Source organism: Salvelinus fontinalis, chromosome 21 (assembly GCF_029448725.1).
Source record: "Salvelinus fontinalis isolate EN_2023a chromosome 21, ASM2944872v1, whole genome shotgun sequence".
NCBI lineage: Eukaryota > Metazoa > Chordata > Actinopteri > Salmoniformes > Salmonidae > Salvelinus > Salvelinus fontinalis.
Window position 1 is genome coordinate 12479828 of NC_074685.1, and position 15841 is coordinate 12495668.

The 15841-nt window shown below is 46.3% G+C and overlaps 1 protein-coding gene across 5 annotated transcripts in view; it reads left to right on the forward strand.

The window, feature by feature from the left end:
* The window catches only part of si:dkey-34e4.1 (carboxyl-terminal PDZ ligand of neuronal nitric oxide synthase protein), a 204242-nt gene that overhangs the window by 170158 nt on the left and 18243 nt on the right, over nucleotides 1-15841 (forward strand). For 2 of the 5 annotated variants that reach the window (XR_008753913.1, XR_008753914.1), the window contains exon 12: nucleotides 12214-15556. The exons of the other annotated variants lie outside the window; for them this stretch is intronic. The gene's annotated coding sequence lies outside the window, so the exon portion shown is untranslated. The remainder of the gene's footprint in view (nucleotides 1-12213; nucleotides 15557-15841) is intronic. 5 annotated transcript variants of the gene reach the window in all.

Consider the following 15841-nt stretch of genomic DNA (forward strand, 5'->3'; position numbering starts at 1 on the left):
CTCCTCTCATCCCCACACAACAGAACACAACAGAACAGGCCTAGCCTCCTCTCATCCCCACACAACAGAACAGGCCTCCTCTCAAGTGGGTGGGTTTGGCGACGAATACGTAGTGAGGTCCAGTCAACAAGAGCATACAGGTCGCAGTGGTGGGTAGTATATGGGGCTTTGGTGACAAAACGGATGGCACTGTGATAGACTGCATCCAATTTGCTGAGTAGAGTGTTGGAGGCTATTTTGTAAATTACATCACTGAAGTCAAGGATCGGTAGGATAGTCAGTTTTACAAAGGTTTGTTTGGCAGCATGAGTGAAGGAGGCTTTGGTGCGATATAGGAAGCCAATTCTAGATTTAATTTTGGATTGGAGATGCTTAATGTGAGTCTGTAAGGAGAGTTTACAGTTTAACTAGACATCTAGGTATTTGTAGTTGTCCACATATTCTAAGTCAGAACCGTCCAGAGTAGTGATGCTAGGTGGGTGGGCGGGTGCGGGCAGCAATCGGTTGAAGAGCATGCATTTAGTTTTACTAACATTTAAGAGCAGTTGGAGACCACGGAAGGAGTGTTGTATGGCATTGAAGCTCGTTTGGAGGTCTGTTAACAGTGTCCAAGGAAGGGCCAGATGAATACAGAATGGTGTTGTCTGCGTAGAGGTGGATCAGAGAATCACCAGCAGCAAGAGCGACATCATTGATATACATACAGAGAAAAGAGTCGGCCCAAGAATTGAACCCTGTGGCACCCCCGTAGAGACTGCCAGAGGTCCGGACAACAGGCCCTCCAATTTGACACACTGAACTTGTCACGAGAATTATGTTCCAATGTTCATAAACCCAATTCAATTAACTACTCAGTCTGCCACCCAGGATTTGTAAGATACTGGTTGAAGGAAACAGACGAAGGCCCAGCTATGATAGTCAAAATGTTTATTTACGGGCGCGCTGGTTAGTTGTACAAAACCATTCATTTTATACTGGCTTCTTACGCACATACTTTCACACAAACAGTAGGTATCCTACGCACATACTTTCACACACAAACATTAGGTATCCTACGCACACACTGTCCCACTACCCAGCCGACAGAGATTAGGGACCGTGAGAAGCACTCCCTGTCCTTTCCCAAATCTCTCAGTGGCCCCTAGCCAAGGTCGGCACCGAATCTTGCTCAGACAGTCTGTTTTTAAGACACCCTAGAGATGATTCTAATCAATTACATACGATTATATCGTTTCGGGGTGGAATATTCTAGTCATTCATTTAAACATATAAATTCCATCCACAGAACTCTATCTGAGAAGTAGTTGGTGAACCAGGTGAGGCAGTCATTTGAGAAACCAAGGCTATTCAGTCTGCCGATAAGAATGCGGTGAGTTGAAAGCCTTGGCCAGGTCGATGAAAACGGCTGCACAGTACTGTCTTTATCGATGGCGGTTATGATATCATTTAGGACCTTGAGCGTGGCTGAGGTGCACCCATGACCAGCTCGGAAACCAGATTGCATAGTGGAGAAGGTACGGTGGGATTCGAAATGGTCGGTGATCTGTTTGTTAACTTGGTTTTGAAGATTTTAGAAAGGCAGGGTAGGATAGATATAGGTCTATAACAGTTTGGGTTTAGAGGGGGATGACTGTGGCAGCTTTCCAATCTTTAGGGATCTCAGACGATACGAAAGAGATGTTGAACAGGCTAGTAATAGGGGTTGCAACACTTTGTGCGGATAATTTTTGAAAAAGAGAGTCCAAATTTTCGAGCCCAGCTAATTTGTAGAGATCCAGTTTTGCAGCTCTTTCAGAACATCAGCTATCTGGATTTGGGTGAAGAAGAAGCAGGGGGGAAGCTTGGGCAAGTTGTTGCGGGGGGTGCAGAGCTGTTGGCCGGGGTAGGGGTAGCCAGGTGGAAAGCATGGCCAACCGTAGTTAAATGCTTATTGAAATTCTCGATTATTGTAGATTTATTGGTGGTGACAGTGTTTCCTAGCCTCCATGGACTTTATAGTGTCCCAGAACTTTTTGGAATTAGTGCTACAGGATGCAAATTTCTGTTTGAAAAAGCTGACCTTAGCTTTCCTAACTGACTGTGTATATTGGTTAGTGACTTCCCTGAAAAGTTTAATATCGCGGGGGCTATTTGATGTTTTTGTGCTGGTCAAGGGCAGTCAAGTCTGGAGTGAACCAAGGGCTATATCTGTTCTTAGTTCTAGATTTTTTGAATGGGGCATGCTTATTTAAGATGGTGAGGAAAGCACTTTTAGAGAATAACCAGGCATCCTCGACTGACGGGATGAGGTCAATATCTTTCCAGGATACCCGGGCCAGGTCGATTAGAAAGGCCTGCTCGCTGAAGTGTTTTAGGGAGCGTTTGGTAGTACATCCCTCTAGTATGTATTATATCAGGTAATGTAGTTGTGTTGAGGTTTGGTAGTACATCTCTCTAGTATGTATTATATCAGGTAATGTAGTTGTGTTGAGGTTTGGTAGTACATCTCTCTAGTATGTATTATACCAGGTAATGTAGTTGTGTTGAGGTTTGGTAGTACATCGCTCTAGTATGTATTATACCAGGTAATGTAGTTGTGTTGAGGTTTGGTAGTACATCGCTCTAGTATGTATTATACCAGGTAATGTAGTTGTGTTGAGGTTTGGTAGTACATCTCTCTAGTATGTATTATATCAGGTAATGTAGTTGTGTTGAGGTTTAGTAGTACATCTCTCTAGTATGTATTATATCAGGTAATGTAGTTGTGTTGAGGTTTGGTAGTACATCTCTCTAGTATGTATTATACCAGGTAATGTAGTTGTGTTGAGGTTTGGTAGTACATCTCTCTAGTATGTATTATACCAGGTAATGTAGTTGTGTTGAGGTTTGGTAGTACATCTCTCTAGTATGTATTTTATCAGGTAATGTAGTTGTGTTGAGGTTTGGTAGTACATCTCTCTAGTATGTATTATATCAGGTAATGTAGTTGTGTTGAGGTTTGGTAGTACATCTCTCTAGTATGTATTATATCAGGTAATGTAGTTGTGTTGAGGTTTAGTAGTACATCTCTCTAGTATGTATTATATCAGGTAATGTAGTTGTGTTGAGGTTTGGTATTATATCAGGTAATGTAGTTGTGTTGAGGTTTGGTAGTACATCCCTCTAGTATGTATTATATCAGCTAATGTAGTTGTGTTGAGGTTTGGTAGTACATATCTCTAGTATGTATTATACCAGGTAATGTAGTTGTGTTGAGGTTTGGTATTATATCAGGTAATGTAGTTGTGTTGAGGTTTGGTAGTACATCTCTCTAGTATGTATTATATCAGGTAATGTAGTTGTGTTGAGGTTTGGTAGTACATCTCTCTAGTATGTATTATATCAGGTAATGTAGTTGTGTTGAGGTTTGGTAGTACATGTCTCTCTAGTATGTATTATATCAGGTAATGTAGTTGTGTTGAGGTTTGGTAGTACATCTCTCTAGTATGTATTATATCAGGTAATGTAGTTGTGTTGAGGTTTGGTAGTACATCTCTCTAGTATGTATTATATCAGGTAATGTAGTTGTGTTGAGGTTTGGTAGTACATCTCTCTAGTATGTATTATATCAGGTAATGTAGTTGTGTTGAGGTTTGGTAGTACATCTCTCTAGTATGTATTTTATCAGGTAATGTAGTTGTGTTGAGGTTTGGTAGTACATCTGTCTAGTATGTATTATATCAGGTAATGTAGTTGTGTTGAGGTTTAGTAGTACACAATATATTTTTAGGCATGGGGGACACATTAAAAGTCAGCCTCTCAATTAAATTCAAACATAATATGTTTACATTGCCAAAGCAAATGAAATAGATAATAAACAAAAGTAAAATGAACAGTAAACATAACACTCATAAAAGTTTCAAAGGAATAGAGATATTTCAAACGTCAAAAGGGAAAATACATTTTGTGTTCAGTGTGCAAATAGCCTGTCTTCTCTTGACGTTGTACACAGGGGATATTTTTTGCAGAATTCTTTATGCAGTCTCAATTTGGTGTTTGTCCCATTTTGTGAATTCTTGGTTGGTTACCGTACCCCAGACCTTGCAACCATAAAGGGCAATGGGTTTTTGCCATATCCTAAATGGAATGTCAAATTTTATGTTCCTTTTGATGACGTAGAAGGCCCTTCTTGCCTTGTCTCTCAGATCGTTCACAGCTTTATGGAAGTTACCAGTGGTGCTGATGTTTAGGCTGAGGTAGGTATAGTTTTTTGTGTGCTCTAGGGCAACAATGTCTAGATTTGTATTTGTGGTCCTGGCAACTGGACGTACCATTGTTTTTGTCTTACTGAGATTTACTGTCAGGGCCCAGGTCTGACAGAATCTGTGCAGCATATCTAGGTGTTTCTCTCTCTCTCTCTCTCTCTCTCTCTCTCTCTCTCTCTCTCTCTCTCTCTCTCTCTCTCTCTCTCTCTCTCTCTCTCTCTCTCTGTCTCTCTCTGTCTCTCTCTCTCTCTCTCTCTCTCTCTGTCTCTCTTTATTTATTTATTTATCTCTCTCTCGCTCTCTCTTTCTCTGTTTTAATTCTCAAAAGGCTGCAAGGTAGAAAAACACAACCATTTTTCCAGACAGTGTAGGCGGGACGCTACTGTCTCACTTGGTCAAAAGCCAGAGAAAATGCAGAGCGCCATATTCAAATAAATTACTATAAAAATCCAACTTTCATGAAATCACACATGAAAGACACCAAATTAAAGCTACACTTGTTGTGAATCCAGCCAACATGTCTAATTTCAAATAGGATTTATGGCGAAAGCACAGCAAACAATTATGTTAGGTCAGTACATAGCCACAGAAAAACACAGCCATTTTCCCAGCCTAAGATAGGAGTCACAAAAAGCAGAAATAGAGATAAAATTAATCACTAACCTTTGATGATCTTCATCAGATGACACTCATAGGACATCATGTTACACAATACATGTATGTTTTGTTCAATAATGTGCATATTTATATCCAAAGATCTCAGTTTACATTGGCGCCATGTTCAGAAATAACTCCAAAATATCCTGAGAAATTGCAAAGAGCCACATCAAATAACAGAAATACTCATCATACACTTTGATGAAAGATACATGTTTTACATAGAATTAAAGATACACTTGTTCTTAATGCAACCGCTGTGTCAGATTTTTAAAAAAACTTACGGAAAAAGCAAACTATGCACTAATCTGAGACGGTAATCAGATATAAACAACATTTCTCCGCCATGTTGGAGTCAACAGAAATACGAAATTACATCATAAATATTCCCTTACCTTTGATGATCTTCATCAGAATGCACTCTCAGGAATCCTAATTCCACAATAAATTGTTGTTTTGTTCGATAATGTCCAGTATTTATGTCCAAGTAGCTACTTTTGATAGCACGTATAGTACACATATCCAAACACTCGCGCAGATCCAGGCGAACGTCGGACAGAAACTTCAAAAAGTTATATTACAGGTCGAATAAACTTGTCAAACTAAATATAGAATCAATCTTTAGGATGTTGTTATCATAAATATTCAATAACGTTCCAACCGGAGAATTCCTTTGTGTCTATAGAAGTAACGCAAGTCGATATCATGTGGAATGTGCATGACCAGGAACTGGCACTCTGCCAAACCACTGACTCAAACAGCTCCCATCCGGCCCCACTTCACAGTAGAAGCTTCATTCAACGTTCTACAGACTGTTGACATCTAGTGGAAGGCGTAGGAAGTGCAAACAGATCCATATCCCACTGGGATTTCAATAGACGATGAGTTGAAAATCGACCAGCCTCAGAATTCTCACTTCCTGTTTGGATTTTTTCTCTGGTTTTTGCCTGCCATATGAGTTCTGTTATACTCACAGACATCATTCAAACAGTATTAGAAACTTCAGAGTGTTTTATATACAATAGTAATAATAATATGCATATATTAGCATCTGGGACAGAGTAGGAGGCAGTTCACTCTGGGCACTCTATTCATCCAAAGTGAAAATGCTGCCGCCGATCCTAGAGAAGTTAACAGCGGGGGGAATAAAAAGTTGTGATTGGCTCTGCAGCGCTTAGGAGTGCTCTGTGTGTGTGTGGACATACGTGTGCGTGTTAAGGTCTTTGTCTTCCCCCCCTCTCTCTGTATGAGTGGGTCAGGCAGAAACAAAGCCCTCAGAGACTGTGTTTAAATCCCTGCAGTCAGACTCACATCCTGCCGTTTCCTATGACCAATCCACAGACAGACACACACACACACCAATCCCACAAACACCTCTCTCTCTCTCTCTCTCTCTCTCTCCCTCTCTCTCTCTCTCTCTCTCTCTCTCTCTCTCAAAAGGCTGAGTTTGAGTCTGTTATGGTGACATACTGGGTTAGATACAAGCCACAAAATTGAGACTGGAGAGTGGACAAGGTCTGTTATGCAATTAGCGTCTGCCCTGTGACCTCCTTTCCCATTCACCCCTCCGACACAATCAAACTCCCATGACCCCCCCACCTGTCACTCTCCATCCTCTTTCTCCCCTTTCTCCCCCTCTCTTCTCCCTCCCTCACTTTACAGCATATGTTATTGCTTCGATTTGCTTGGTTTTCTGGATTTACCCGTTGAATCAATCATTTCTGCCCGAGTGGCCTTATTTTATGTTTTCACAGCCACTCTCTCCCCTGGTGGCACACACACACACACACACACACACACACACACACACACACACACACACACACACACACACACACACACACACACACACACACACACACACACACACACCCACCACAGCCCTTGGGTTCAAGACTAGTCACACAGTACCGAGCAATAATCAATTCTTCACTTTATTAGTGCAATTTACCAGGCCTAAATAACCAAAGTACTATATCCAGCCCGGAACACACACACACACACACACACACACACACACACACACACACACACACACACACACACACACACAGTCTAACGTGTTACTACTGTACCACACACACAGAGACAGACACACATGGTGATTTGTAGCATATGTACTAAATTCTCCAGTGAGTCATAGCCCTCTAGCATATTCTCTTACCTTATTACTCCCTCTCGCCCTCTCTCGCTCTCTCTCTCACTCTCTTTAGCTCTCTCTTTTTCTCTCGATCGCTCTCTCTCTCTCTCTCTCTCCCTTCCCCCCACCCTCTGTAACATGTCAGGAGTCTCTCCTCTCCTCTCTGGTTATTTTCTGTAATGGATTTTCCTGACTGTCTATTCCCCTGTGCTCATCTCTCATCTCTATTTCTCTATCTCTTTCTCTCTATGTCGATCTCTTTCTCACTCTCTCTCTCTGGCATTCTATCTATCTATTGTTAGTAGTAGCGACTGGCTGTGTGTGTCTGGCCTGCTGCTCCTGTTCTGACATCCACCCTCATTAGCCTCGTTAGCCACTGAGCTAATTATGCTAACGCTAGCTAATGTGAGTTGGTTGTGTAATGGAATAGTGGTTTTCAGGGAATTGTGGATTTACTGGTTGTCAGTTGGATACTCACTGCTGGAGCGCTGAAATGGACTAGATCACACACACACACACACACACACACACACACAAACACACACACTCTCTCCAAGTCCCTTTTACTCTTGCTCTCTGTCTCTCCCTCCCTCTATCTCTTCCTCTCTCAGTATGACACATGGTGACTAGAGTTTCTCTGCTCCTTCACCAACCTCCACTCTTCTCTCACATTGAGCTGTGTGCTGTTCAGTCTGTTAATATCTCCACAGAAGCTCCATGTCATTCCATCGTCATTCTGAGGTTGTACTCTCACCAAATAATTAATTTTGCTTGGCTTTCATGTGGTAGGGTTTGACAGATCTCCTCACCACAATAGCAGGGTATCCAGGCCCGTATCCATGGGCCACCTTGCAAGCCCCCCTGGAGGGACCAATCTCAGGGCAGCCAATTAGATTCTGAGCAAGCTAACCAGAGTTGCGTCAGTGGGGACTGTGAGGTTTGATGCCATAGTCCGTCTGTCTGTCCGTTCGTCTGTCTTTCTGTCTGTCCCTCCGTACGTCTGTCTGTCCCACAGGCCCTTTGAACAAGCCCATCTCTATTAGGAGATTCATTCTGATCAAGTGTTGAGGATTATCCAGCCCTAAAGGTTTCTTATTGATCTCTTCTTTCTTTATAAACCAAACTTTTTCCTGTTCCTTGGAGAAAAGAGTGTTTGTTTGGTGGCGGAGTCTATGTTGCTTGTTTGAGAATAAGAGATTGAGTGGGATCGATGTGTTGAAAGGTTATCTGGTTGAGTGGCAGGCCGGTTGTTTTGTGGGGTATTGATTTGTGGGGTATTGATTTGTGGGGTATTGATTTGTGGGGTATTGTTTTGTGGGGTATTGATTTGTGGGGTCAATAGCTAGATAGGGCTGAGGCAGTATGCATTGTGCTGGTCTATATGTACAGCAAGCCGCCAACACTCTCAAACATAAACATAATTATATTGCCATTGATTTGTTCATTTCGTATTGTCCCATGTACGCAGATGTTATATTCTAACATTTACTCTTGCGCCTGGCAGGAGAAGCTACAGTAACATGTGTAGAATAACCTACCCAAATAGGTGCCTGGATTCGAACGCAGGCTTTGTGTTAGCCTGCTGAGCTAATGTAAGTCTTCAGGTCTCATGCAAGGTTACTTATTTCACTGAACCACCTCCATTTTACATGTGCCAGTAATTACTGTGGTCTCTTAAAGGAGAGGCGTCACACCCTCTGCAGTAGTTACTGTGGTCTCTTAAAGGAGAGGCGTCACACTGTCTGCAGTAGTTACTGTGGTCTCTTAAAGGAGAGGCATCACACCCTCTGCAGTAATTACTGTGGTCTCTTAAAGGAGAGGCGTCACACCCTCTGCAGTAGTTACTGTGGTCTCTTAAAGGAGAGGCATCACACCCTCTGCAGTAGTTACTGTGGTCTCTTAAAGGAGCGGCGTCACACCCTCTGCAGTAGTTACTGTGGTCTCTTAAAGGAGAGGCGTCACACCGTCTGCAGTAGTTACTGTGGTCTCTTAAAGGAGAAGAGTCACACCCTCTGCAGTAGTTACTGTGGTCTCTTAAAGGAGAGGGTCTCTTAAAGGAGAGGCGTCACACCCTCTGCAGTAGTTACTGTGGTCTCTTAAAGGAGAGGCGTCACACCGTCTGCAGTAGTTACTGTGGTCTCTTAAAGGAGAAGAGTCACACCCTCTGCAGTAGTTACTGTGGTCTCTTAAAGGAGAGGGTCTCTTAAAGGAGAGGCGTCACACCCTCTGCAGTAATTACTGTGGTCTCTTAAAGGAGAGGCGTCACACCCTCTGCAGTAGTTACTGTGGTCTCTTAAAGGAGAGGCATCACACCCTCTGCAGTAGTTACTGTGGTCTCTTAAAGGAACGGCGTCACACCCTCTGCAGTAGTTACTGTGGTCTCTTAAAGGAGAGGCGTCACACCGTCTGCAGTAGTTACTGTGGTCTCTTAAAGGAGAAGAGTCACACCCTCTGCAGTAGTTACTGTGGTCTCTTAAAGGAGAGGGTCTCGTAAAGGAGAGGCGTCACACCGTCTGCAGTAGTTACTGTGGTCTCTTAAAGGAGAGGCGTCACACCCTCTGCAGTAGTTACTGTGGTCTCTTAAAGGAGAGGCGTCACACCCTCTGCAGTAGTTACTGTGGTCTCTTAAAGGAGAGGCGTCACACCCTCTGCAGTAATTACTGTGGTCTCTTAAAGGAGAGGCGTCACACCCTTTGCAGTAGTTACTGTGGTCTCTTAAAGGAGAGGCGTCACACCGTCTGCAGTAGTTACTGTGGTCTCTTAAAGGAGAGGCGTCACACCCTCTGCAGTAGTTACTGTGGTCTCTTAAAGGAGAGGCCTCACACCCTCTGCAGTAGTTACTGTGGTCTCTTAAAGGAGAGGCGTCACACCCTTTGCAGTAGTTACTGTGGTCTCTTAAAGGAGAGGCGTCACACCCTCTGCAGTAGTTACTGTGGTCTCTTAAAGGAGAGGCGTCACACTCTCTGCAGTAGTTACTGTGGTCTCTTAAAGGAGAGGAGAGTCACACCCTCTGCAGTAGTTACTGTGGTCTCTTAAAGGAAAGGCGTCACACCCTCTGCAGTAGTTACTGTGGTCTCTTAAAGGAGAAGAGAGTCACACCCTCTGCAGTAGTTACTGTGGTCTCTTAAAGGAGAGGCGTCACACCGTCTGCAGTAGTTACTGTGGTCTCTTAAAGGAGAGGCGTCACACCCTCTGCAGGAGTTACTGTGGTCTCTTAAAGGAGAGGCGTCACACCGTCTGCAGTAGTTACTGTGGTCTCTTAAAGGAGAGGCGTCACACCCTCTGCAGGAGTTACTGTGGTCTCTTAAAGGAGAGGCGTCACACCGTCTGCAGTAGTTACTGTGGTCTCTTAAAGGAGAGGCGTCACACCCTCTGCAGTAGTTACTGTGGTCTCTTAAAGGAGAGGCGTCACACCCTCTGCAGTAGTTACTGTGGTCTCTTAAAGGAGAAGAGAGTCACACCCTCTGCAGTAGTTACTGTGGTCTCTTAAAGGAGAAGAGTCACACCCTCTGCAGTAGTTACTGTGGTCTCTTAAAGGAGAGGGTCTCTTAAAGGAGAGGTGTCACACCCTCTGCAGTAGTTACTGTGGTCTCTTAAAGGAGAGGCGTCACACCGTCTGCAGTAGTTACTGTGGTCTCTTAAAGGAGAGGCGTCACACCCTCTGCAGTAGTTACTGTGGTCTTTTAAAGGAGAGGCCTCACACCCTCTGCAGTAGTTACTGTGGTCTCTTAAAGGAGAGGCGTCACACCCTTTGCAGTAGTTACTGTGGTCTCTTAAAGGAGAGGCGTCACACCCTCTGCAGTAGTTACTGTGGTCTCTTAAAGGAGAGGCGTCACACCCTCTGCAGTAGTTACTGTGGTCTCTTAAAGGAGAGGAGAGTCACACCCTCTGCAGTAGTTACTGTGGTCTCTTAAAGGAAAGGCGTCACACCCTCTGCAGTAGTTACTGTTGTCTCTTAAAGGAGAAGAGAGTCACACCCTCTGCAGTAGTTACTGTGGTCTCTTAAAGGAGATGCGTCACACCGTCTGCAGTAGTTACTGTGGTCTCTTAAAGGAGAGGCGTCACACCCTCTGCAGGAGTTACTGTGGTCTCTTAAAGGAGAGGCGTCACACCGTCTGCAGTAGTTACTGTGGTCTCTTAAAGGAGAGGCGTCACACCCTCTGCAGTAGTTACTGTGGTCTCTTAAAGGAGAGGCGTCACACCCTCTGCAGTAGTTACTGTGGTCTCTTAAAGGAGAGGAGAGTCACACCCTCTGCAGTAGTTACTGTGGTCTCTTAAAGGAGAGGCGTCACACCCTCTGCAGTAGACTATGGTCTCTTAAAGGAGAGGAGAGTCACACCCTCTGCAGTAGACTATGGTCTCTTAAAGGAGAGCAGAGTCACACCCTCTGCAGTAGACTATGGTCTCTTAAAGGAGAAGAGAGTCACACCCTCTGCAGTAGACTATGGTCTCTTAGAGGAGAGGAGAGTCACACTCTCTCCAGTAGACTATGGTCTCTTAAAGGAGAGGAGAGTCACACTCTCTGCAGTAGACTATGGTCTCTTAAAGGAGAGGAGAGTCACACTCTCTGCAGTAGACTATGGTCTCTTAAAGGAGAGGAGAGTCACACCCTCTGCAGTAGACTATGGTCTCTTAAAGGAGAGGAGAGTCACACTCTCTGCAGTAGACTATGGTCTCTTAAAGGAGAGGAGAGTCACACTCTCTGCAGTAGACTATGGTCTCTTAAAGGAGAGGAGAGTCACACTCTCTGCAGTAGACTATGGTCTCTTAAAGGAGAGGAGAGTCACACTCTCTGCAGTAGACTATGGTCTCTTAAAGGAGAGGAGAGTCACACCCTCTGCAGTAGACTATGGTCTCTTAAAGGAGAGGAGAGTCACACTCTCTGCAGTAGACTATGGTCTCTTAAAGGAGAGGAGAGTCACACTCTCTGCAGGAGTTACTGTGGTCTCTTAAAGGAGAGGAGAGTCACACTCTCTGCAGTAGACTATGGTCTCTTAAAGGAGAGGAGAGTCACACTCTCGGCAGTAGACTATGGTCTCTTAAAGGAGAGGAGAGTCACACCCTCTGCAGTAGACTATGGTCTCTTAAAGGAGAGGAGATTGAAAACATCTGCAGTAGTTCCTGTGCTCTGTGTGATTTGTGCAGAGATACAGATCCTTACCGCAATCTAATTGTTCTCTGTCTTTGGCACAGGTGTGAGGAACCCCTCTTGCTCATCCTCGTCTTAATCTAACCCTTCCATCCCTAACCTGTAACCTCCCCCATCCCTAACCAGTAATCTCCCCCATCCCTAACCAGTAACCTCCCCCATCCCCAACCAGTAACCTCCCCCATCCCTAAGCAGTAACATCCCCCATCCCTAACCAGTAATCTCCCCCATCCCTAACCAGTAACCTCCCCCATCCCCAACCAGTAACCTCCACAGTCCCTAACCAGTAACCTCCCCCAGTCCCTAACCGGTAACCTCCCTCATCCCTAACCTGTAACCTCCCCCATCCCTAACCAGTAATCTCCCCCATCCCTAACCAGTAACCTCCCCCATCCCCAACCAGTAACCTCCCCCATCCCTAACCAGTAACATCCCCCATCCCTAACCAGTAATCTCCCCCATCCCTAACCAGTAACCTCCCCCATCCCCAACCAGTAACCTCCACAGTCCCTAACCAGTAACCTCCCCCAGTCCCTAACCGGTAACCTCCCCCATCCCTAACCGGTAACCTCCCCCATCCCTAACCAGTAACCTCCCCCATCCCTAACCGGTAACCTCCCCCATCCCTAACCTGTAACCTCCCCCATCCCTAACCAGTAACCTCCCCCATCCCTAACCAGTAATCTCCCTAACCAGTAACCTCCCCCATCCCTAACCAGTAACCTCCCCCTTACCTAACCAGTAACCTCCCCCATCCCTAACCAGTAACCTCCCCCATCCCTAACCAGTAAACTCCCCCATTCCTAACCAATAATCTCCCCAATCCCTAACCAGTAACCTCCCCCATCCCTAACCAGTAACCTCCCTAACCAGTAACCTCCCCCATCCCTAACCAGTAACCTCCCCCTTCCCTAACCAGTAACCTCCCCCATCCCTAACCATTAACCTCCCCAGTCCCTAACCAGTAACCTCCCCCATCCCTAACCAGTAACCTCCCCAATCCCTAACCAGTAACCTCCCCCATCCCTAACCAGTAACCTCCCCAATCCCTAACCAGTATCCTCCCCCATCCCTAACCAGTAACCTCCCCCATCCCTAACCAGTAACCTCCCCCATCCCTAACCAGTAACCTCCCTAACCAGTAACCTCCCCCATCCCTAACCAGTAACCTCCCCCTTCCCTAACCAGTAATCTCCCCAATCCCTAACCCGTAACCTCCCCCATCCCTAACCAGTAACCTCCCCCATCCCTAACCAGTAACCTCCCTAACCAGTAACCTCCCCCTTCCCTAACCAGTAACCTCCCCCGTCCCTAACCAGTAACCTCCCCAGTCCCTAACCAGTAACCTCCCCCATCCCTAACCAGTAACCTCCCCAATCCCTAACCAGTAACCTCCCCCATCCCTAACCAGTAACCTCCCCAATCCCTAACCAGTATCCTCCCCCATCCCTAACCAGTAACCTCCCCCATCCCTAACCAGTAACCTCCCCCATCCCTAACCAGTAACCTCCCTAACCAGTAACCTCCCCCATCCCTAACCAGTAACCTCCCCCTTCCCTAACCAGTAATCTCCCCAATCCCTAACCCGTAACCTCCCCCATCCCTAACCAGTAACCTCCCCCATCCCTAACCAGTAACCTCCCTAACCAGTAACCTCCCCCATCCCTAACCAGTAACCTCCCCCTTCCCTAACCAGTAATCTCCCCAATCCCTAACCGGTAACCTCCCCCATCCCTAACCGGTAACCTCCCCCATCCCTAACCAGTAACCTCCCCCATCCCTAACCAGTAACCTCCCTAACCAGTAACCTCCCCCATCCCTAACCAGTAACCTCCCCCTTCCCTAACCAGTAATCTCCCCAATCCCTAACCCGTAACCTCCCCCATCCCTAACCAGTAACCTCCCCCATCCCTAACCAGTAACCTCCCTAACCAGTAACCTCCCCCTTCCCTAACCAGTAACCTCCCCCGTCCCTAACCAGTAACCTCCCCAATCCCTAACCAGTTTCCCCCCCCTATCCCTAACCAGTAACCTCCCCCATCCCTAAACAGTAACTTCCCCCATCCCTAACCAGTAACCTCCCTAACCAGTAACCTCCCCCATCCCTAACCAGTAACCTCCCCCTTCCCTAACCAGTAATCTCCCCAATTCCTAACCAGTAACCTCCCCAATCACTAACCAGTATCCTCCCCAATCCCTAACCTGTAACCTCCCCAATTCCTAACCAGTAACCTCCCCAATCCCTAACCAGTATCCTCCCCAATCCCTAACCTGTAACCTCCCCAATCCCTAACCAGTATCCTCCCCAATTCCTAACCAGTAACCTCCCCAATCACTAACCAGTATCCTCCCCAATCCCTAACCTGTAACCTCCCCAATTCCTAACCAGTAACCTCCCCCATCCCTAAACAGTAACTTCCCCCATCCCTAACCAGTAACCTCCCTAACCAGTAACCTCCCCCATCCCTAACCAGTAACCTCCCCCTTCCCTAACCAGTAATCTCCCCAATCCCTAACCCGTAACCTCCCCAATTCCTAACCAGTAATCTCCCCAATCCCTAACCAGTTACCTCCCCCATCCCTAACCAGTAACCTCCCTAACCAGTAACCTCCCCCATCCCTAACCAGTATCCTCCCCCATCCCTAACCAGTATTCTCCCCAATCCCTAACCAGTAACCTCCCCCATCCCTAACCAGTAACCTCCCCAGTCCCTATCCAGTAACCTCCCCCATTCCTAACCAGTAACCTCCCCCATCCCTAACCGGTAACCTCCCCCATCCCTAACCAGTAACCTCCCCCATCCCTAACCAGTAACCTCCCCCATCCCTAACCAGTAACCTCCCCCATCCCTAACCAGTAATCTCCCCCATTCCTAACCAGTAATCTCCCCCATTCCTAACCAGTAACCTCCCCAGTCCCTAACCAGTAACCTCCCCCATTCCTAACCAGTAATCTCCCCCATCCCTAACCAGTAACCTCCCCCATCCCTAACCAGTAACCTCCCCCATCCCTAACCCGTAATCTCCACAGTCCCTAACCAGTAACCTCCCCAGTCCCTAACCAGTAACCTCCCCCATTCCTAACCAGTAACCTCCCCAGTCCCTAACCAGTAACCTCCCCCATCCCTAACCCGTAATCTCCACAGTCCCTAACCAGTAACCTCCCCAGTCCCTAACCAGTAACCTCCCCCATCCCTAACCAGTAGCCTCCCCCATCCCTAACCAGTAACCTCCCCCAACCCTAACCAGTAGCCTCCCCCTATTCCTGATTCCTGTGGTGCACCAGCCCGTCTCTCTGGGAGCCTTGGGGGCCCACTGATAACAGAACCATAGCCAGCCTAGCTCTCCCCTCCTCTCCTTTCCTCTTCTCTCCTCCTCTCTGTGGATGTGAGTATACAGTCCTCCGGCATGTGAAACGTTGTATATGAAACAAGCATGGGACTGTGTTGTACAACGGCATGTGTGGGCAGTGGTGCCCCTCTTAAAATACCTCTGTGCACGTTTAATTTACTGGACGCATGCTCTGTCCTGTGTCACCCTTGGGAAGTGTGTAGGACAGGCTATCATATGAGGGCACTCATGATTACTGCATATTAACATACGTGTGCAATCATCATCATGTTATCATAGATGTAATCATCATCATGTTATCATAGATGTAATCATCACCGT